This window comes from Myotis lucifugus, unplaced genomic scaffold, assembly GCF_000147115.1.
Source record: "Myotis lucifugus unplaced genomic scaffold, Myoluc2.0 scaffold_0, whole genome shotgun sequence".
Lineage (NCBI taxonomy): Eukaryota > Metazoa > Chordata > Mammalia > Chiroptera > Vespertilionidae > Myotis > Myotis lucifugus.
This window is the reverse complement of record NW_005871048.1, coordinates 16,269,225-16,292,562: the sequence shown is the minus strand read 5'-3', so window position 1 is coordinate 16,292,562 and position 23,338 is coordinate 16,269,225. Positions and strand designations below refer to the sequence as shown.

The 23,338-nt window shown below is 41.2% G+C and overlaps 1 protein-coding gene across 13 annotated transcripts in view; it reads left to right on the top strand.

Moving 5' to 3' along the window:
* FER (FER tyrosine kinase) overlaps window positions 1-23,338 on the top strand; it is a 294,456-nt gene that overhangs the window by 1,530 nt on the left and 269,588 nt on the right. For 8 of the 13 annotated variants that reach the window (XR_002827917.1, XR_002827962.1, XM_014464462.2 and 5 more), the window contains exon 2: window positions 18,339-18,481. The exons of 1 other annotated variant lie outside the window; for it this stretch is intronic. The gene's annotated coding sequence lies outside the window, so the exon portion shown is untranslated. Of the gene's footprint in view, window positions 1-172; window positions 281-312; window positions 437-1,462; window positions 1,612-10,361; window positions 10,451-18,338; window positions 18,482-23,338 lie in introns of those variants that run through there. 4 more of the 13 variants (XM_023749400.1, XM_014464599.2, XM_023749382.1 and 1 more) reach the window with 4 other exon arrangements.

Below are 23,338 nucleotides of genomic sequence, written 5' to 3'. Positions count from 1 at the left end.
GCGCGTTAAGGCTGAAGACGAGGCGCCACGAGCCCCCGCCCCGTCGCCGAGTCGGAGGGTCTGCAGGGAGTGGGGAGGTGAGCGGGAGGGACGGTCGGCACCGCCCATCACGCCCGCATCCCCTTTCTCGGCCAGCTTCTCCCCTGGCGCGGCCCCCCCAGCTGTGGCGGCCACCCGGACCCCGAGGTGCTCCCCAGTTCCTACCGCTGGGGCCCTGCATCGCCCTTGACAACCCCCCGCCCCTCCCCGCTGCAGTCCGAGCCCCGCTCTTCTCCCGCAGGTCAGCTTCCTCTCCGCCTACCTTTACCCCTCACCTTCCATCCCAGGTCCTGTCGGGTCCCTGGTCCTTTCTGGGCCCGAGGGGACTCCAAAGAGCAGCCAAGAGATAAACTTATTAAGTGTGAAGCCGCTGCGGTTCTCTCCTTGACATTTCGGGGTGAGGAGTGTTGGGGAGGCACCTTTGGGTCAGCTTCCTGCCATTGGCGTTTCCCTTAGTATCAACTTTTCTTAAACGCACTGTTTGGGTTGGTATTGGTGCCGCCTGGCTGGGGTACATCATGCACAAACGATAAGGAGTTAACTGTGAAGTTGTCGCTTTTTACTTTGCACATTAGTGACGTTATCCAGTGCTGTGCAACCCCAATACTAAAAACGTATTAAGGCTTGTAGCCTTTGATATTCGTTCGCCTTACGCTTAAAAGAAGGCTCCATCTTAATTGGTAAGAGGCTGCATATAATCATAGTGGTCTCACTGTCACTCTGGCATCAAGGGCTCTAAGGGGGTAGTATACCGTTTTCCTCCAGGTATTTTAAGATAATAAAGTTCGCAAATGGAGTCACTGTATACGAAAGTATAAAGTAAAAATCAACAAGAATAGACCAAAACTACTTTAGTGATTAAAGACTAGAAAATGCTTTTCAACCTATGGAATGGGAATAGGATTAAAAACAACAAAATATTGCAAAGTATAATTTCACCACCTTAGTGTTGTAGCCTTGGTTCATCCATGTGGTATTAAGAGAGACATTTACGAAGAGCCACAAGTTTGCCAGTTAATGCGAAGGAAGGCTGGGTATATCTTGTAACCAAGGAATAATTTTCTGCTAGTATTCTTGAACCAAGGAAACTGTTTCCAAAGGTATTGGGAATGTAGTAAGAGAGCACATAGGCATATTTCTTCCATGAATGTGGAAACGTTTTCTCTATCTTCTTCCATGAAAGGCCTTTGTTGAAGATATGTTTCTCCACATGGATGGTTGGCAGCATAAAACATATACCATGTACAGTTATTTAGGGGCCAGTTAATGCAGCTTCTGTCCTACTTCAAAGTTTGTTGTCAGTAGTTTGGAAGAAACAGTCTAGGCTTTTGGTAGAAAATTCACTTTCAGATCATCTTCAACTGTTAGGTAACTATAACTATGGTCTGTGACCATTTCAAACTTGCCATTTTCTTTCCTCCAGTCGCAGAAAACTTGAATTGATCAGTAACTACCTACACAGCAATAACATTTTTAAGACAGTTGTTACATAATAAATATAAGGAACAGAGGAACTGAAGTGATCAAGTTAGAAAACCAGCATAACTATGTATCATTCCAAAATATTGTAAGGTACTTATTTCTATTTGTAGATGGAAGTAATGTTTATAAAACCTATAGCAGTTTAATTCCATGAGACTGTTATAAAGTATGCTTGTGAGTTAAGAAGTCATCATCTTTGTAAATCAAGGCCCAGATGAATAAATTGCATTTTGGTAATCAGAAAAAGTGAGTATCTAGTGAACTTGTTACACAAATAAAAGTTTTGTTCTAAAATTGGACTCCCATGTTAATAGATTCTAGTTTTGTACTTGATTTTTAAATAAGCATCTTTTTTTGAAGACAGGTCCAAGGGGCTATGAATTATGCAATGCATTGGTAACATACTTAATAAATTGGATCAATCTAAATATGTGGTTTTGGAATAAGAATGTATTTTTGTAATGGACTTTCTTTAAGTATTTAAATCCTGCTTACTAGGTTTAGTTTACCCCAGAATCATTTTTCATACATCATTTTTATAACTGATTTCTCAACTATTGCAATTAAGAGCTATAGAATTTATAGATCTTTGAATTAACTCATTTTTTAAATATCTCACTTGTCTTTGACATATTTATGTGTGTTTCTTTTACCATATTGCTGAGGGATTAAAGGGAATAAGCAGGTCATAGTTTTGGAACTCTGGAAAGAATAAGATTCTTAGATATTTTTTAATCAATCTCTAGGTTCCCCCCGCCCCTCCCCCCCCGACTTCTGTTTTTCCGTTTCTTCTTCTTTTTTAATTTTTACTAGAGGCCCGGTGCACGAAATTCGTGCACGGGGGGTGGGTCCCTCAGCCCGACCTGCACCCTCTCCAATCTGGGAGCCCTCAGGGGAGCCCTCTCCAATCCGGGAGCCCCGATGGCTTAGGCCCACTCCTCGTGATTCTCTGCTCTCTGCAGGGCCTGGCCACTCCACACCCGCTGCCCAGAGGCTCTCTGCAGCCCAGAGGCCCTCCACGGCTGGGGCAGGACCCTTGCCTCGTTGCTGCGGTGATGACGCAAGCATCCCGCCCCAGCCACTCTGCGCCCGCTGTCTAGAGGCCCTCCGCGGCCAGGGTGGAATGTTTGCCTCGTCGCTGCGGCAACAAAGCAAGCATTCCGCCAGGCTGCTCATGCTGCCCGCTCTCAGCGGCTGCCCCCCCAGGACTGCGGGACTCCGGCGGGGCTGAAGGGACTGCGTGCCACCATCTTATGGCTATGGGCGCTGCCATCTTTGTGATGGAGTGATGGTTAATTTGCATATTACCCTTTTATTACATAGGATTATAAAAGTTAAATGCTTTAAAATAAACTTAGTAAAACTATAGAAAAGAAAGTCACTGATAATTCCACCATAGTTAATGTGTTGGAAAATAACTGAAACTTTCGGGTTTTTTTTGTAATACTACCTACCATTGCAATTTTACGGTTTTCATTGCAGTATATCTGCACTTGCATTTAAACTTGTAAGACTTCCTGAACTTGAGACTCAGTTACCCTAAATTAGAAGAAGGCTCCAAGATCTGGAAGGAAACTGGAAAGGAATAAATAGAAGACATATTGGAGTCAGAACAAGAGAATCCGACCCAAGCAATGATCTCCTTATTTCATAAGTATAAATATAACCCTAGTTACCTGGATGAAATTATTTTATGGCTGACACAGCATGGGGCCTCTGGAGTTTTTTCTTTGGAATTCAAAATATCTAGGTAAAAAAAGTTAAAATATCTAGGTAAGATGAAGTTTATTTAGTGCCTTTCTATAAAAATTTTCAGATTTCTTCACTTTTGGGATATTGTATATTCAGCTTTTAAAAATTTAATTGTCACGCATGATTTAGAATTATATCTCAAACGTTCATATACACTTATTAAAGCATGACTAATTTTTAGTCTATACATCATCACCACTTACTATAAACTTGACATTGTCTCCTCCTTTAGAAGATTTTAATTAAAAGACAATTTTAAAGTAGGTGTTTTTTGCTAGGTGACAGCGTACAGTGTGTACAGTGAAAGAATATTCATTATATATTTTTTTGTTAATTCTCACCCAATTGATTTTCAGAGAGTGGAAGGCAGGGAGGGAGGGAGGAAGGCAAGGAGAGACAGAGAGAGAGGGAGGGAGAGGGAGAGAGAGAGAGAGAGAGAGAGAGAGGAAGGAGAGGGAGAAAGGAGAGGGAGGGAGAGGGAGAGAAACATTGACACAGGGATGAGCCAGGGATTGAACTTGCAACCCAGGTACATGCCCTTGACAGGGAATTGAACCATGACCCTTCAGTCTGCAGGCAGACAATCTAACCACTGAACAACACTGGCCAGGGCAAGATTCATTTTTTTGGGAGCCAGATAATCTGGGTTTCCGTCAGAAATCAGGAATTTGTTTTGTGGTATTTGGGGGAAGTTATTTAATCTCTAAACCAGTTTTCTCATCAATAAAACTGGGATGATTAAATTGCCTCACAAGGTTATTTAATGAAGAAATGAGAGTAAAATGCCTGAATTTAGGAAGTTCCATGTTATGTAGGTTCTATACATTATAACTTTAATTTTATCTCTCCTAGTATTACTGTATTTATTCTAGCATCATAAAAGCCCCTAAATTTAGACTTAGAAAATGAAAATAAGTATATTATGTTCACTTAAATTGAATGACATTTGCATTCGTACTGAAGAGCAAATAATTAGAAATATCTCTGATTAGCTGTTCTTTTATAGTTCTTCAATTATTCTACTCCAGTAGGGTAGTCAGAAATTTAAATGCTGTTTACCTCAAAATATGTCTAGTTTGTCTGAATTCCTGAATTATTTTTCTTTCACCTTAGATTATCATCTATTGTTGGATGGTTTCCCAAAATTCCTTTCATTTAAACTACAAATATTTGCTTAAAAGTGGGTACTGAAAAACTATTACTTTCTTAAATCTCTAGTGTTCCCCCCACTTTAAACCACATTTACTTAATCTGTTTAAAACTTAAACTGTATTTTCAAATGTAATTACATAAAACTCTTAGTTGAGTGTCTTCTGCCTCTTGCTAATGTATGATTATTTTTTAAGGAGCAATATTTTATAAATATCTCTATGTCAAAATGTGTTTTCTATGAGCCTAGGGTTTTAATTCTCAAAAAACACATGCAATTTAAATGCTCAGTCCAGCCTGTAGTTACTGGATGTTGTGAAGCAAGCACTGAACTGAGTGAAGAGTTAGGAGTTGAACTTGATAGTCCTTATTGCCTCATCCAGCAGTAAAACAAAGGTTTTGTCATCTAAGTCAGTGATTGTCAATATTTTTTCCCATCCCGTACTATATATTTACATGTGTGACTTACACTAATGTGCAGTTCCCTGCCATGCTCTGTAATTCCATTTTGTTCTCTTCTGCTTAAGAAAGCATACCAGGATACAAGTGACTGAAAATGACATCATTGTTGGGATAAACTTGAATCTTCTCTGATTTATTGAGGAAAGTGAGTCATTAAAAAAAGTGTGTAACTATTATTTGTAACCCTTGAGACATACCTTACAGTACTACAGCTGACATCCAAGTTATACATTTTTCTAAATGCAAGCCTCTTCACTTTATAAAATCAGTATTGTAATGCTGTAGAACAGCAGTTCTCAACCTGTGGGTCACGACCCCTTTGGGGGTTGAATGACCCTTTCACAGGGGTCGCCTAAGACCATTGGAAAACACGTATATAATTACATATTGTTTTTGTGATTAATCACTATGCTTTAATTATGTTCAGTTTGTAACAATGAAAATATATCCTTCATATCAGATATTTACATTATGATTCATAACAGTAGCAAGATTACAGTTATGAAGTAGCAATGAAAATAATTTTATGGTTGGGGGTCACCACAACATGAGGAACTGTATTAAAGGGTCGCGGCATTAGGAAGGTGGAGAACCACTGCTGTAGAAGAAAAGATTGCTAAATTTGTGTTAATTGATAATGAAGAGTCTTACATTTCAAAATCAGAGTAACCGATAACAAACATTTAAACATTTGAGTCACAGCACTATGGTCTTTATTGTAAATAAAATAACACTAGTTACTGTAGAAAAATTGAAATTAGCTTTCTATATAAATTATTTTATTTGCAGAAAAATAATTTCCATAGTGGGACAAGTAGTTTTAGGAGAAGGAGAAACTGAATACTAGAATACTCATATTCTAGGCATTTAGTATATAAAAATGCTTTTTACATTGGCTCAGTCAGAAAAGTATCTTTAAAATTACATTGCTGTGAAGGAGGTTGCTTCGAAATAGCTCATCCTGTGTGGATGTAGTATGTATAATATTCAGTTAGAAATGAAGACTTACAAGAACAATGTTCATTAGATCCTTAACATTAGCAAGTGGCATTTCTCGAAAGTTTTATGGTTCTCAGATATAGCTAGCTTTATAAAATACGGTAAAATTGAATTGAACATTTTAACTGAGGCCTTCAGATCCTTAACAATTTTATAATAGGACTCGAGTCATTAAAGTTATTAAACCATATTTTACTTCCGAAATGAAGGCTGATGGCTTAGCATTACATCTGTAGGACACACGGAAAGGCTCTTATTCCTGACTCTGTGTCCCTGGGTTTGCAGAACAAGAGTATTTCTAGTATAATCTCAAAGTCCAAGAGTTAGTCCTTGATCACTGTAATGCTTGTTGCTGTTTCTTGGGTTTGTCGTCTCCTTGGAGATGGAGGCTTCTGTTTGTGCCCCTTCTTGCTCTCTGAATGCTTAGCTTGGTGGGATTTCCCAAGTTTTTCTAGTCAGTTGGTGGGGCTCTTTTGTTAATTTCACATGATACAAAGAAAAATTTGAGTCTTCTGCCAATATTCAGTTTTGGTGACAATTGGGTCGGTAGCCACCCTAACAGCTACATGAAAAGCTTTATACAGTGTCCTTTCTCTTGAATTATATTTCCTTCAGAATCACATGCTTTCTATACACTCTTATGCAGGTTAATCATCATTTCACTAAGGTTTTGCAAATTCTGCTTTGCTTGAAATCAAAGGAAACATTTTCAAGCATTACTTTTTTTGCTTAACTATGGAGTCTCTGTTGCATGGTGGACTTTCTAATGACACAGATCCAATCACTGTCACATTTAACATCCATTCTGAATTTACTCTAAACATATATCTGGTTCAGTATCATCACTTTAGCAGGCCTCTTTACTTTCTATGTATTGAGTACATTTCCAGTAGTGGAATAATTAAAGGGATCTAAGCAATGCAATTGACTCAGATAATTAATGACAACTAGTTAGATCACTATCCCAATTATTTATAAATAGTTATGTTGGAAAACTATATGGATCTTTATCTAGATTTATATATAATAGGAACTTTTTACAAAGCATGAGGCTGATTTTTTTCTTACTAATATATATATAATGTATTAGATTTGTGTTATTATTTGTGTTTGTATATTCCTTTTTTCACCCCTCCTCAATATTTTAACCTCCAGAGTAGAAATAGTTTCTGTCTGTAAAAGTTTTTTAATATATATTTTTATTGATTTCAGAGAGGAAGGGAGAGGGAGAGAGAGAGAGAGAAACATCAGTGATGAGAAAGAATCATTGATTGGCTGCTTCCTGCATCCCCTCCCCTCCCCTGGGGATAGAGCCTGCAACCTGGGCATGTATCCTGACCAGGAATCCAAAGGTGACCTCCTGGTTAATAGGTCGACTCTCAATCACTAAACGACACTGGTCAGGTTGTAAAAGTTTTTTAGTAAATTATGTGGATTCAGATATCGTTATGGGAGAAGGGCATTAATACTTGCTTGGTGTTTACTAAAAGTTCTAGACACTTTTTGTACATTTTTTTGTTTTTAACCCTATAAATTGGATAGCGTGTCGATGTTTTCTTTTTATGATCTGGAACCAATTTCAGGTCACATCATTCATCCAAGGAGACCCAGGATTTGCATTTAGGTCTTTCTTATGCTAAACCTGAAATGAATACAATGGTGTTTAAATACAGTGAACAATTAGCAGTCCTGGATTTAACGTTAGTTTTAATTATTTGAGAGTGACTCTAAAGGTCCATGTTGTAATATTTGCGGTTTTGCTGAAATGAATTCCTATTATTGGAAGTGAGACCCTAAGATGTGCATGATCCTAGCTAACTGCCCAATGTCCACATCTTGGCTTGTTCTCTGTCTGAGGTTGTTCTATATTATAGCTCTGGTTAGTGATAATATATTGTTTCTTTGTAAAATATTTTCCTGAAAGGAAAGCAAGCTGTTAGAAGTGAAGAAAAAGTAAAGAGGCCTAAGAAACTGGTGGATCTTAGCCAGAAAATAGATGTTTTTGAGTAAGTTTAAAAAAAGGAACTATGAATCCAGTGTCTTTGATCTGGATGTGAATCAGCCTACCATACCTTCTAGGGATACAAAAGTTGACTTGTGAAACATTGTTATTGAGTGTTCGGACAAAAATGTGCATTGTTTGTAGATGGATTTCTTGAAAATGTCCGGGTTGTTATAGTCATAAATCCTGTTTTGCTTCCCTTCTCTCTTACCCTCAACAATAATATTTGAAAGAGATTTGACTGTTTATAAGTAACTGATACTTTCTAGAAATAAATGTAGTAGTTACAAATATCCTAAAATATTAACATAAACAACATTATGTCACTTACAGGATGATGTGGTGTCCTTTTTCAAGTTTTACATTTAATTATAACAGAATAGTAGCTAAATCTCGCTGATGGCATCTTTCTAAGGTTCTGATTCCTATTTGTATTTTGGATCTTGATTTACCCTGTGACTGGAAATGGCATTCTGTGAAAGAAGATAAGATGGTAAAGAAATAGACATGTCCTTGAGGTAGCCTTCATTATAAAAATAATACAGAAATGCTCTGTGTCACACAAGAGGCTAGTTGTTGCAGGAATGGGACAGAGAGAAGATATATGAATCTTCCTTCCTTTTTGCCCATTCAACAAATGTTAATTGAGTACTCATTCCATGTAAGGACTTAACCTTATGGTTGCAGATAATTATAAAGCATAGAGGAGTTTCAGGGTTTTTTTTCTGGGAATATGATGTAGTGGAAAGAGCATAGCTACTATAACCAGGCCTAGTTAGGGTTGAATCTGTGACACCAGTAATTAGTTGTATGAATTTAGGCAAATAATTTAATTCTTATGACTTCAATTTTTCCATTTGAAAACTGATAACAATTTCATCTGATAACTGGTAATAATATTAGATTTTTAAATTTTATCAGTTGTATGAGATCAAAACCCTACTCATACTAGTTCAGGGCACTGGGGTTCAGAGGAGTGTACTCTTCAGGTACAGATGGATTCTGTGGGCTTAGTGGCCTCAGGATATGGCCAGTGGCTTTCTCTTGTGTTAGATACACATTCAGGTAGGCTTTCTCCATGTAGACCTCTCTCGGATGGCTCTAGGATTACACTCTTTTAGCTTAGCAAGCCCAACATAAAAAGAGCTTCTCTTACCCATTTTAGCATTAGTCCTAGGATTATATCTCATTAAATAACTTGGGTCATATTTCATCATTGGTTCTGTGGTTAGGGAGATAGCAAAGGATGACAGGCCAGGTCTGGACCAGGTGCTAACTGTTGGAACAGGGAACAGGAACTGTGGTCAGCCACATGGTCTGAACCACACAGACTAAGAGTCAGGGTGGGTGGGTCACTGAAAGAAAAAGAAGGTACTATGACCATGGGAAGGGGTAGTGCACACTGGACAATATAACCAAAAGATTTTCACTATAAATTTTCCTAATGTGCATACATTTGCTCCTATATATATATATATATATATATATATCTCCTTGAAAAAATGCCCTCTCTTAACATAGTGCAAATCTTTGACTTACAACTTCCGATGTATTTACCACCTGCCCCCCAACAAAGACTTGTTTAATTGCTGTATCTAACTTTAAGTCAAGGATCTCTGGGTAATATTGTCAGTTCTTCTTGAATAGTTAGGCTGAGGGCCTATGAACTTATGGTTAAATGATAAATACTGTATAACTGATTGTAAAAAGAAAGTGTTCAGTGTTAGGAGAATAGCATAAAGACAGTAAAAACTCTCAATTAGAAAAGAGAAAAAGGTTCTCCTACATAGGTTTTCCAATCCATGATATGTACATATTTCATTGGCCAGGAATGGCAAGGACTCTGCCCTGGCAGTGTCGTAAGAGTTTTGATTAGCCAGTATGGCTGCCACTGGTTCTTCCTGGGATTATGTTTATTCTTTTCACTCCTGGTCACAGAGAAGATGAGTATTGAGAAAGATTCCCTTAGTGGGGACTGTACTGCTTCAAAGTTCATTTAATGTTGATGAGGGCTTGGGGTCCCGGGAACCGTCTTAGAAATTGAGCAGTAACAAACCTTTTTTGGGAGTTTTTTGGCAATACAACTTTTAAAAACCAAGTTAAAAAAAATTTCCTTGCATTTGATCAACTTCTCCCAAGTACCCAAAGCTCAAATGCTAGTTCTTGAATCAAACCATTGCCTGGTATGTCTCCAAACAACTTTGCCTATCACTCTAATCCAGTGGTTCTCCAACAAAGGCAATTGATACTTCAGGGACATTTGGCAGTGTCTGGAGACATTTTTATTGTCACAGTGGGGCTGAGTAGGTAGGTGTTGCTAGCATCTAGTAGGTAGAGCCCAAGGATACTGTTAAGCATCCTACAGGACAGCCCCCCACAACAAAGAGTGTCCCAGTTCAAAATGCCAGTAGTGCTGAGGTTGAAAAACCGTACAAATCCTAGTCTTCTCAATTTCCTTCTTGGCTTCTGTCTCTAGGCCATCCAGAGAAACTTCTTGAGGTAACAATGCACAGCTCACTTGTCTCTGCTCCCAGATGTTTCACAGTGCATGGTTCTTGATAATGGGTAAATATCTTCTTTGTAGAATGCTTGGGTAGGAGCCTGGAACATTAGGCTTTTCTCTTTTTGTTTTTGTGTGGTTAAGAGCCTAATTTTAGTTTAGGGATATTTTATTTTCAACCTTGTAAGTTGCAGTATGAGCCATCTTGGATTTATAATGAAAGACAGAAAAGATTTTTGTTTTATTAAGGCCACTCAAAGTATGCTGCTTTTTTGAAGGACTTCTGAAGACTGCTACATAATAGGCAATATACCAGCACCCTAACATTTTTACTGAGTACAGTGGGGCCTTGACTTACGAGTGTCCCGACTAACGAGTTTTTTGAGATACCAGCTGTCTCTCCGTCGATTTTTTTGCATTGAGTTGATAGAGTAATTTGAATTAACGAGCTCCTTAACGAGCTCCTTAATGAGCTCGGTCTCGGAACGAATTAAACTCGTAAGTCAAGGCCCCACTGTACTCCATAGTTCCATCCTTAGTAGGCACATAGCCCTATTTACAAGAGTTGGCAGTTTACCAGCTGTTTTTGCTTATTAAGGATTGCTGACTTCACACCCTACAATAGAGGGATACCAGATTCCCTTCACTTTCTATTATTGACTTAGTTCTACTTGTATTACCTGATTTTGGCATAAATTTTTATATTCGTTAGGCTTCCATTGTTACCGGCCAGGCGAGGAGACTTTGGTTCTTGTCTTCTTGAGGCAGAGATTTCAATCAAGAGACAAAGTGTAGAAAAGCAAGCAAGAATTTATTGACCTCAGCAAAAATATATTTAGGACAGTGAAACAAGGAAGGGTATAGATGAAGCAATAAGAGAGCCTAGGCTGCTCTGGCTCACTGGGAAGTCAGAGAAAAGGGGGCCTTGGAGATAGGTTCAGGGGTTTAGCCTGGGACGAGCTGCTACTGCCATTGCTCCCCTGGTTTCAAGTCTCATGGGGTCTCTTAGATGGATGACGGATGGAAGCAAATGATGAGGGCATGCTCCCCTGGGGGAGAGAGCACATGGGGTCCTTCATCCTGAGTGTATTTATTTCTCTCTTGCAGGTGGAAATCTTAGGGGAGGTCTCAGGGAACGGGTTCAATAGACTATTCATCAGCTCTCCAGGTGTGCTCTTTCAGGGTCATGATCTCCACTGGTTGTTTGGGGCCAGGGCAGGGGGTCATTAGTCAGTGCTGCTGGTCCTGAGGCAGCCAGGATCACTTGTCTGGTTTTGCTGCTTTTCTGGACCTACAACTGAGGCCTAGATGTTATCTTTAGGGAGGAAAAGATCAGGGGGTCCAAACTGCATGAGCAGCACCATGCTAGGGGAGGAAAGGCTACCCTGGGAGCAAGGTCCTTGTTTTCCCAGTTTTGCTGCGCGCTAGTCATCCAGGGCTTTTTGCCCTGGTGAGTTTCTGTACCCGGGCCATCGTCCTTGCTCTGTTCACGTTTGTCTAACTGCCTGTAACACCATCTCTGTAAATGGCAACACTTTCCTTGTTTCTGTTGAGACTTCAAACCTTGAAGTTATTCTTGACTCTTTTTCTTTCACTTCCCCCACACAATCTTTCAGCATATTCTGTGGCTTCAAAATATGTCTGAAATCTACCAGCTCTCACCACCTCTATTAGGGTCACTCTAGTTCAATACTGCCCTTTCTCTCCTTGTATGTAACTCCTAACAAGTTTCCCTGCTACTGCTGTTGCTCTCAGAATATTAGTGCCATCCTTTTGAAAAGTAAGAGACCACGTCACTTCTTTACTCAGAATGTTTTAGTTGCTTCCCATGTAACTCTGAGTACAAGCTCAGGGTCCTCAAATGAGATAGTTTTGTGGTCCTGCTCTCCCTCTCTCATGAAAGATATTTCTCTGAACTCAGATTTTTCTCTTGACTCTACCATTTACTCCCTGCAGGCCTCCTTGCTCTTTCTTAAATACTTACTGTTCTCCTTGCCTAGAATCTCCCCTCCAGATATCCATATGACTTCCTTATCTACTTAGGTCCTTGCTCAAATATCACTTCATCTGTAAAGTCTTTAATCATCTAACATAAATACGAAATCTCCTCCCTCCTTCACACTTCTTACCTTTTCCTGCATTTTCTCTCTTTATAATACTACAGGCCTGGTGCATGAAAATTCATGCACTGGGGGAGGGGGGTCTCTCAGCCAGGCCTACCCCCTCTCACAGTCTGTGAGCCCTAAGGGGATGTCCTACTGACGGCTTAGGCCCGCTCCCTGCAAGGAGTGGGCTTAAGCTGCAGTCTGGCCTCCTTCTGTGAGAGGCGACTGGGCCGATCATGGGAAGGCACCGCCCCCATCACCCGGCTGCTGCTGCCACTGCTGGCCGCCATGGGTGAGGGGTGACCTGGGGCCAGGCCAGCTGGGGGAGAGGTTGTGGGAGGTTGAGGCACAGCAGGTCACACCCCGTCCAACCTCTGCGAAGGCATGGCGCCAGGACTGGGCCCACGCTGCTGCCTCTGTGGCTGCCTCTGCAGAAGGGGCAGTACTGGGACTGGGACTGTGCAGCCCCCTTTCCCGCGCCGCCTCTGCCAAAGGGCCAAGGCGCTTGACTGTCTCATGTCGAGGCCTCTCCGTCCCACCTCTGCAAAAGGGGCGGTGGCGGCAGCAGTGGCGGCGCCACCTCCTCTCCCACAGTGGCTGAGGCTGCAGCAGCACCTCTCCTGTGGCCTCTGCAAAAGGGGCCATGCCGCTGAGCCTCTCCCACACCTCTCCCACACCGCACTGCCTCTCCCACGCCAGCTGGGCTCTTCTGAGCCCCGCCGCCTCTTCCAGCCCCTTGGCCCTCATAGGCAGCCACTATGGCTTTGTCCAGATGGACTTCCAGAAGACACCTGATCTAATTAGCATATTACTCTTTTATTAGTATAGATTACTGTCAATACTATGCATTTTATTTATTTTGTATTTGTTCCCTCTCTCTCGAATACAATTTCGATGAAGGCAGGGGTTTTTGTCTATTTTGTTGTGTAGGAAAATGTGTGGCACATAACTATGTAGACTCTCAGCAAATATTTGTTGAATGAATTATTAAATAAGAAAAAATAATTTATTGCCTCATGTAACTGTTAAGTCTGGAACACTGATGGGAAGAGAATACCTTGCAGAGGGGAGAGATTGCTCATTGAGCAAATCCCTGTAGGGTAGAAAGGCAAAGTGTCTTTAGGTTTATTATACTAGAATATAAGTAAATAAAGATAAAAATATAAAGCAGCCTAGTAAACATAAGTTAATAAAGGAATATAAGTAATGTCTTCCAGGGAAGGGAAGGAGAGGGCTTTACTTCTCCAAAGCTCATTGGAGGTTTCTATCTGTAGGGAGACACTGTCTCGAGCTTCCAAGGCTGTCTGTCATGCAGATACCCCTGTAGTACCTTCTGCTCAGAAGGCTCTGTGCAGGAATGTGAGAAATCCAGAGAGAATTGTTTCCCAAGAGTAATTCCAAGGTGGTAGCAGGTATATCTCTTAACACCTGAACTCTCCTTAACTCAGGTGCGATTAGATCTAGGGGCAAATGTTTTCAGAGTGTTCTTCATCTCTTTCCATCTCTTAGCAATTCTTTTTGCTGGTTGGCTCACTGTGAAGTAGATACTTATCATGCTCTTTCAGTTTAGCAACCTCAGCTGAAAGATAACTTCCCCATTAGTTCTTGCAGAATTGCGTTTTATCAGTCCTATTGGGTTCATTCCTGAACTACTGCTTGGGGGAGGGAATATGTTGATTGTCCCCACCTGGGTCATATACCTGTTCCAGGAACTTTGTGCTCATTCCAGAAACTTGAGAGTGGGAATACATAATTAGTGCCACCCAAACTACATGGATTGAGAGTAAGAGAAGGGTAGTTCAACAGAAATAAATTGATATGGTGCCACCAAAAGAAGGGGAGTAAAAAATAACATAGGTCTGTCACTTGTATGCACATACAACTTGTACTCATTTGAAAAAAACACACACCAAAATCTTACTGTACATAAGCATTCCTGCCTCATCTATTTTTCACCTAACATCACATTGTGAACAAGAGATTTTCTTTGAAAACATGATTTTAAATGGATGCAAAATTATAGTTAAATTCATTGCTTAATTTTAGATATTTGCTTTGTCAGGATTAGATTTTGGTTTGTCGCTTTTTAGAGAAGTAAGAGGAGTAAGGGTGGAATAGAGAAGTAGGGCCAGGACTACGGTGAGGCATGAGAGATGCCTACGACACAAAATAAGACTGTATTCACTTTTAGGGTCATGCAACCACAGGGTGGCACATGCACAACCCTGAGAATGAATGTCTCCATAAATTTTGCATCCTAGGTGCCTCTCTTGCCTCAATCTATTTCTAGTTGTGAGGAGAAGCACAATTAAAAAATAGGAACTACATTTGGCTAATGAATGTGAGTTAGAGATGGCAACCTGTGTAAATGGGGAAGTTGGTGGGCAAGATTAGATGTACCAGAAAGTCGTTATTATACATTTTTAATTCATCTGTAGAAACCTTTGATGAGTTTTGATAAGGATGATATACCTTTGAAGTAATACAAGGACTATAATTTTTTTTAATCATAGGTTTATAGTAGATTGAACAAGGAAATGTTCCATTTAGAATTCTACCAAAGAAGTTGTTGCTTAGTTTTAACCCAAATTTCAATATGAAGTGGAAAAAATACTGTTTGTTTTTTTTTCATTTAAAAAATGTATAGAAAAGACTTGAGTTGGAAAATGATACATAAATAACACATGGGAGCTATGACTAGCTTTCTTGAGCAAGACACCTTGACAATGCTTGGTGGTGGGCATGGAATCCCAGTTGAATAGCTTGTTTTTAGGTTTCTGACAATAAATGTTCTTATATCATAGTCAGAGACCAGAATATGGAAGTCTAGATAACTTTGAACTATCTTTGCTGATAGAGAGGAGAGGCTAAACAATTTCAAATTAAATGGATTGTTCAGTAACTTTGGGGAATCTGTCTTTAGAGTGGAATTAGGTAACATGTAATGTGTACATTTAGGTACACACTACATTTTGTTTCCTTTAAGTCATGAATTTTATCATTTAATACAGAAACTCTTGTCAAAGCCTTACTTTATGACAAAGTGTACAGAGAAAGCTGTAATTCACCTTGGAATTTCATTCATTCAGTAATCACTTGTTTGGTAACTACAGTGTTCCAGGTACTGTGTAGGATGCTGGCTATATTAAGAAACAATCCCTGTCTTCATTCATATCACAGTTTAGTGGAACTAGAGGGATGTAATAACACTTTCATTATATGTAGATTAGATTTCTAACCAGTTGTAGAATTATGAACCTTCTCAAATCTGGAAGAGAATAAAATGCTTGTCTTGGGGGCAAAGGAGGAACCCTTTGAAAATGGGTCAGGAGACTTGGAAGATATTCCTGTGTTTGGTCAGGATGAAAGGAGTAATCATATTGGTAACATCAATGAAATGTCCTCTGATTCGTATGAAAGTCAAGGAAGTAGGGGAAATGGCAGGAAACGGAATAAGCAAACAAAAATAAGGAGCTTGAAGAAAGGGGAAAGCTGAGTATAAACCAAGAAGTTGGGATTAGAAATATGAGGTGTGAGGCAAAAAATGAGAAACAGCAACAGGGCTATAAGCTGCATATATTGGCATCAGTGATAAGAGACCAATGACCAAGAAACATCTTAGAAATTCTAATTTCAGCCTTGGCTGGGTTGCTCAGTTATTTGGAGCATCGTCTGTACACCCAAAACTTGTGGGTTCCATTACTGGTCAGGGCACATACTTAGGTTGCGGGTTCGATCCCTGGTCAGGGCACCTATAAGAGGCAACCAGTTAATGTTCTCCCTTCCTCTCTCTCTCCCTTCCTTGCTCTCTAAAATCAACAAACATATCTTGGTTGCAAGGGTTGAGATAATATCCAATGCAAGGATCATGCTTTGGCATACCTAAGTATGTTAGATAGAGAAAGTATATATGTCCCGGGAGAATCCTTCCCAAACCTAAATTTTTCTCACATAGTTAACTACTTCTTTAGGGTGTAATAATATTTCAACAAGTGTAGTTTCTTCTTTTGATGTGCTTCAATCTTGAAATTAGTTTTATACTGTGAGAAATGAGAAAAACATGAATTACCTATTCAAAACTCAGGGGATAGGTTAGAAGAGAAGGTAAGATACATTACTCACTGGGAAACTTATGGGAAGAAAGGGAGAGAGTAAGCAGGGGTTAAAGTTAAGTAAGAATAGTATTTTTATTCTTAACTAGAGGCCCGGTGCACAAAAATTTGTGCACTCGGTGGGGAGAGGGGGTCCCTCAGCCCAACCTGTGCCCTCTCGCAGTCTGGGACCTCTCGGGAGATAATGACCTGCTGGCTTAGGCCTGCTCCCGGGTGGCAGAGGGTAGGCCCAATCCCTAGGTGCAGCCCCTGGTCGGGCTTAGAGCAGGGCCGATTGGGGAGTTGGGGCGCCGCCCCCTGTCATGCACAGAGCAGGGCGGATCAGGAGGTTGCGATGCCACCCCTAGTCACACTCAGGGTAGGGCCGATTGGGGGGTTGGGGCACCGCCCCCTGTCACACTCAAGGCAGGGTCGATAGGGAGGTTGCAGCGCCACCCCCTGTCACGCACAGAGCAGGGCCCATCAGGGGGGTTGGGGCTCCATACCCTGTCACGCACAGAGCAGGGCCGATCAGGGGGTTGAGGAGCTCCCCCCTGTCATTCACAGAGTAGGGCCGATAGGGGAGTTGGGGCACCGCCCCCTGTCACACACAGAGCAGGGCGGGTCAGGGGGTTGGGGAGCTCCCCCCATCAGGCACAGAGCAGGGCTGATCAAGGGGTTGGGGCGCCTTCCCCTGTCATGAACAGAGCAGGGCGGATAGGGAGGTTGTGGCCCCGCCCCCTGTCACACACAGAGCCGCTGGGTGATCGGGGGTTTGGGCGCTGCCCCCTGTCACGCTGATCCCGGTGCCGGGAGGCCTCGTGGCTCCGCTGATCCCAGTGCTGGGAGGCCTCGCTGCTCTGCTGATTCCAGTGCTGGGAGGCATATTACCCTTTTACTATATAGGATAGAGGCCTGGTGCACGGGTGGGGGCTGGCTGGTTTGCCCTGAAGGGTGTCCTGGATCAGGGTGGGGGTCCCCACTGGGGTGCCTGGCCAGCCTGGATGAGAGGATGATGGCTGTTTGCAGCTGGTCACACCCCCTTCAGGGTGGGGGTCCCCACTGGGGTGCCTGGCCAGTCTGGGTGAGGGGCTGAGGGCCGTTTTCAGTCTGGCGGGTGACTGAAGCTCCCAACCTGTCCTTTTTTTCTTTTTTTTATTTATTCTGGGCCAGCTTTAGCTCTGAGGCTTGGCTCCAGCTCTGAGGCCTCGGCTGCTGAAAGCAGGTATCTGGTTTGTTTGGGTTCTATAATTGTAACACTGTTGCGGTCCTGCTCACTCCAGCTCTGAGATCCCGGCTGCTGAAAGCAGGGATCTGCGTTTGTTCTATAATTGAAACAATGTTGCGGTCCTGCTGGCTGAAGCCCGGCTGGCTGAAAGCAGGTTTCTGGGGTTTTGTTTAGCTTCTATATTTGTAACAATGTTTCTTAAACTGCAAGCTCAGAGGCCGGCAAGGCAGGCGGGGAACGTTGGCTTCCTCCATCACTGAAGCAAGCGAGCCTCCTGTTCGCTTCAAGCTGCCTGGCTGCCGGCCGCCATCTTGGTTGGCAGTTAACTTGCATATCGCCCTGATTAGCCAATGGGAAGGGTAGCGGAGGTACGGCTAATTACCATGTTTCTCTATTATTAGATAGGATGTGATGAATGTGAGATATTGCCACAGTTCATTTCCAATAGTAGCTTTCTATACTCCATGTGTACATTTTAACCTTTTTCGCTGTGGTGTACAATTCTGACTCCTTGAATTTCTTCTTGCAGCTCATGTTTTCTGGCTAGACCTATGATCATTTCGTGAGACTCCACTGAAAGTTTTATCGTGTCTTCCTCATCCCTAATGTGTAATCCTTCAACATGGACCTGCTACTTTAGCTAAGATATGACCAACAATGAATAGTAGTAAGGTAGGATTACATTACTCTTCTTAGTAAATTACTTAAATAAAAGTAAAATAGTTATTTTTATATTACTAAATAGTTACTAAAATGATTATTTTTTTCCTTTGAAAGTTTTGACTTGTCTTGATTTGTAGTTTTTTTGTTAGATTATTCTCCTACCTAGGCAGGCTACAGTCATTTTATATTTGTGTTACTTATCTTTTGCTTGTTATTTATCTTACTGAATTGTATATCATTTGTGATGTAATTATTTTTCTTTCAACTATCACTTATAATCAGCAGAATCTCAATCTATATATCTTTCCCAGCCTGTGTGCCCACCAGTCCTTTGTTTACAACTGCCTGGCACTAAACTCAATATATTAGTTTTCTTCTTAAATACTTGTTCCTTCTTCTGGTTTATGTATTTCTGTTAATAACATTATTAGTCCCATTTTCTAATATAGCAATATAATTATTTACTATTTTAGCCATTTAATTGATGTATAGGATAGGTTTCTATTAAGTATTAGACAATTTGTTGATTGATAATCTTGCTGTGTAGATTATTTTTCATTTGAAGTTTTTACTTTCAGCACTTTGATTATATTATCTTATTTCCTTCTGGCCTGCAAAGTTTCTGCTGAAAAATGTGATAGTATTCTAACTTTAAATATACATTGACTGCAGTTTTTACATTTGGTTGCATTAAGTTAAAGGGAAGAAAACTAGATCATTTATGTTGTATTTGGTACACTGGCACTGGTTTGCTATTGATATTTATTTAAAACAACAGCAAGAGTTCCTTCCCTACACGCTATTAGGCACCTCTACCTTCTCACCAGTTGGTTATACCTAGGAATATATACCTAGTGACTGGAGTAGTCTAAGTATTCATTTCTGAAAAATTCACTATTTCAAATGGGAGATAGCTTAAAGTGCAAATGATAAGCAAGTTAGTAGAGACAACTAGAGGTAGGCCAGTGAGAAATGATTTAAGTACTTGCTCTCTCTGATACTTCTGTAGAGCTGGCATTCAGTGAGTATTTTTTTTTTTCTTTACTTGCTTGCTTTTGAGTTTCACAGATTTGGTTGGTTTTCCTTAAGAATTATATGACATTTAGGAGTAAGTGGAGCTTTTTTTGGAAGGATTAGGAGGTAACTTATAAGCAGTATTTTCAAAGGGAGAAGAGGCATATTTTGATTGAGAGGAAAGGAGGAAAGTGTCAGTGAAGAAGGGACTGCTCTAGGTGATTTAGGGACGCCTGTGAAGCCTTTCCTTCCCTTTGCTCCAGATGGGCTTGGATTATACTTCGCTTTGTACAGGGATTCCTTGTAGCAATTATTGTTATGTGTTAGAACTGCCTCTCCTCTAATAAGCTCCCTGAAGCTGTGACCAGTACTTCTTATCTGTGTGTACTCAGGACCTCACTCAGTGCCAGGCATGTTATAGACATTTAATAAGTAGTTACTGGAAGAATCAATAAATTAATGAATGAAAGACTTTTTTCTAAGACATGGAGCAAAAGGACTATGATTTCTTTGCTGTGCAACCACAGTAAAGGTTGAACCTGTGGTTAGACAGATTTATTGTTGAGGTGCTCTATTAGAGCTAGAATGGTTCAGGAGCCTAGGTTATAAAGCAGGGATGAAGTTGTTCAGCAGAAACCAGAGGCATTCTGAGTGGAAAATGCAATTGGGAGATTTTTCACAAAAGTAACTATCATGATATAAGTGCCTTTTTCATTTTCTAAATAAATGTAAATAAAAAATATTTGAAGGAGAAGTAATTTTTTAATGTTAAACATTGTATCTGTGAAATTTGATTTTTATCTTCTTAATCCTTGGTCTTAAAAATACTTTTTGAAAAAAAATTATTTGAGGAGTCTTTTCTTTATATTTTTACTAGATGATCAGGGTGGGGGGTACCGATCGGGGTAGGGGGGGCTGATCAGGGGCGAGGCCAGCTGGGGGGAGGGGCTGTGGGAGGTTGCCAGCTGGCCCCGCCCCTGATCAGGGTGTTGGGGGCCGATTGGGGGCTGGGCCGGCGGGGGCGGGGGGAGGCGATTGGGGCCCAGATCAGGCTGGTTGGCTGCTGCAGTGCACGTTATAGGCACCGGTTGTTCTGGTCCTTCTGCCATTCCGGTCGCTGGGCTTTTATATATATAGATACTTACGATAAAAATGCAAACTAGAGGTACATAAAGTAGAAAGTGGCATTCTTCCCACTATTTTGTCTCACTCTTCAGAGGTAGTTAATGATAAAAGTTTGATGTATATCAGTTTTTACTTTTTTTGTTAATTCTTATCTGAGGATATTTTTTTCATTGATTTTTAGAGAGTGGAAAGGAGTGGGGGAGAGGAGGAGAGGTGGAGAGAGAGATTGAGAGACATTGATGTGAGGGAGATACATCGATTAGTTGCCTCCCACATGTGCCTTGACTGGGGCTGGGGATTAAACCTTGACCAGGAATCAAACCTGTGACCTATTGGTGGGTGGGCCAACACTGGCCAGGGCCATTTTTACTTTTAAGTTATATATGTTCAAGAACATGCATGTTTATATTTGTATACTTTTCAAAACATGATCATTTGATATATATGTTCCGAAATTTGCTTTTCCTACTTATCCACTGACTTCTATTAATCCTCCTGTAATTCTAAAATTTGTTGGATATATTAAAAGACAGAACTAGCAGAGAATAACAGTCAGAAACCAGTGCAATCAAATGTATGGGGATTTCAATCAGTGGTTGTTGGGACCAAGTCAGTGCCAACAGGAGTCCCCAATTTGGTGTGCAGTGAGGAAGGAAACTTTATTTAGTGCCAACAGCTCAACAGAAAACAGTATCACTGTGGCACAGCTCCATAGTGCTACAGCACAGCTGTGAAAAGCACAACCACTGAGGCTGCCCTGGGGCCAGACCCCTCTTCAGCTAGGCAGCTCTGCTCCATGATGGTCTGCTTTGCTCTGCTCCAGTGAGGCATCTTTGGGGAGCCCAGGAAACATAGTCTTCAGTCTTCTGTGAAAAGTGCACTCTGAGCCATAGGGGAGCTGACTTATATAGACAGAATTCCCTGCCCCTGGCCCCTGATTGGTCAGAACAGAGCTGCTCTGATTGGTCAGAGCTGCACAGCTCCAATTGGATGGGGAAAGCCTTAATCCTATTGTTTGAAATAGGACTCGAGGAATCTCTATATAGAAAAGCCTAAGCAACCAGATGACTGGCCGGTAGCTATGACACACACTGAGCACCAGGGGGAAGACACTCAATGCAGGAGCTGCCCCCTGGTGGTCAGTGCATTCCTGTGTTCAGCTGACAGACGGGCACCAGATGCTGGGCTCACAGTTGGTGAGCGCAACTGTGGCAGTGTGAGCCTCTCCCGCGGACACTCTCCCTGTGCATCCAAGTGGCAGCACAGCGGGCTGGGATGAGCGGGCGTGGTGCAGCGCCCAGCTAGGGCTCTGGCTCCTGCCCAACTGCCTGCTGCTTTGCACAATACTTTGTGCTGTGTGGGATCGGTGGCACGGAGGTCCACTGATCCCCGCAGGCCAGGCCGAGGGACCCCACTAGTGCACAAATCCATGCACTGGGCCTCTAGTTCTTTTTTTTTTTTTAATATATTTTATTTATTTTTTACAGAGAGGAAGGGAGAGGGATAGAGAGTTAGAAACATCGATGAGAGAAACATCGATCAGCTGCCTCCTGCACACTCCCCACGGGGGACGTGCCCGAAACCAAGGTACATGCCCTTGACCGGAATCGAACCTGGGACCCTTGAGTCCGCAAGTGGACGCTCTATCCGCTGAGCCAAACCAGTCAGGGCAATAGGCTGTGCTTTTTAATTTTTTAAAAATTTGATCCTAGTTAGCACCAGGAACCCTTCTTATTCCTTAGGGTTCATAAGAGATAAAGTGTAAAAAGCTCAGGATAAAAAAAACCAAAACAACAACCTGCTAGTTGTTATTAGTTTAATTGCTATCTGTTAGTTTAGAAGTAACTCTTTTTGACTTGTTTAATGTACATGAAATTATAACAGTAATCATTTTTCATATAATGCATTTTAGAATAGACACATAAGGGATAATTAGAGAACTTTAAGGTTTATTGAGTACACCTATATGCCTGATATGTGAGAAACATGGCGATAAAATCATGAATAGGACACTGTCATTACTGAGTGCTCTGATAACAAATTGCAGAGGTAGTGTTGGCTATCTGGAGGAGGTGATATAAGAACAATCTTGAAATACTAGTAAGAATTAGCTAAGCTTTTTTAAAAAAATGGCTGAGAGTTAGGAGGGATTGAGTCAGAGTTGGAGATTTTTAGTACAAGCATAGAAAGAAAAGTCAGGGGAAGTCAATTGATTCAATATGTGTGGGGAAAGAAGTAGGGGTGTATATGCCCCATTTGCCTGGAAAAGTCTAAGCTTTCCCTTGTTTTCCTGGCATAATGAAGAATTGTATCTCTTTCACTCTTAAAAGTATCCCAGTTCTGGATTATTAAGTGGCATATTCACCTTAGAAGAGAGAGGAATATAGGGGGAGCTGATAAATTTTAGGGAATATAGTTTGATCAGTTGGGTGACTAGAAATTTATTTGAGGTCAAAGAGTAGGTATAGAATTGTGGGGAAGTACGGAACTTGGTTGGAAAGTCTATAAGGAGGATTCTCTAAAAGGTTGGGGGCCTCTGGGGGGACCTTGCCAAAGGCTGCAGCCCCTGCCTTGACTTTTCCAAACAAGTACAAGCCCCTAAGTGTTTTACTGGAATCTCTATGCTTAGTCTTTAGACTCGACCTCATAGAAGCATGTGCTTTTTCAAGGATACTTACCCTGTTGATGTATCTAAAGGTTAATTTTAGTTCAAGCTGTTGTTACAAT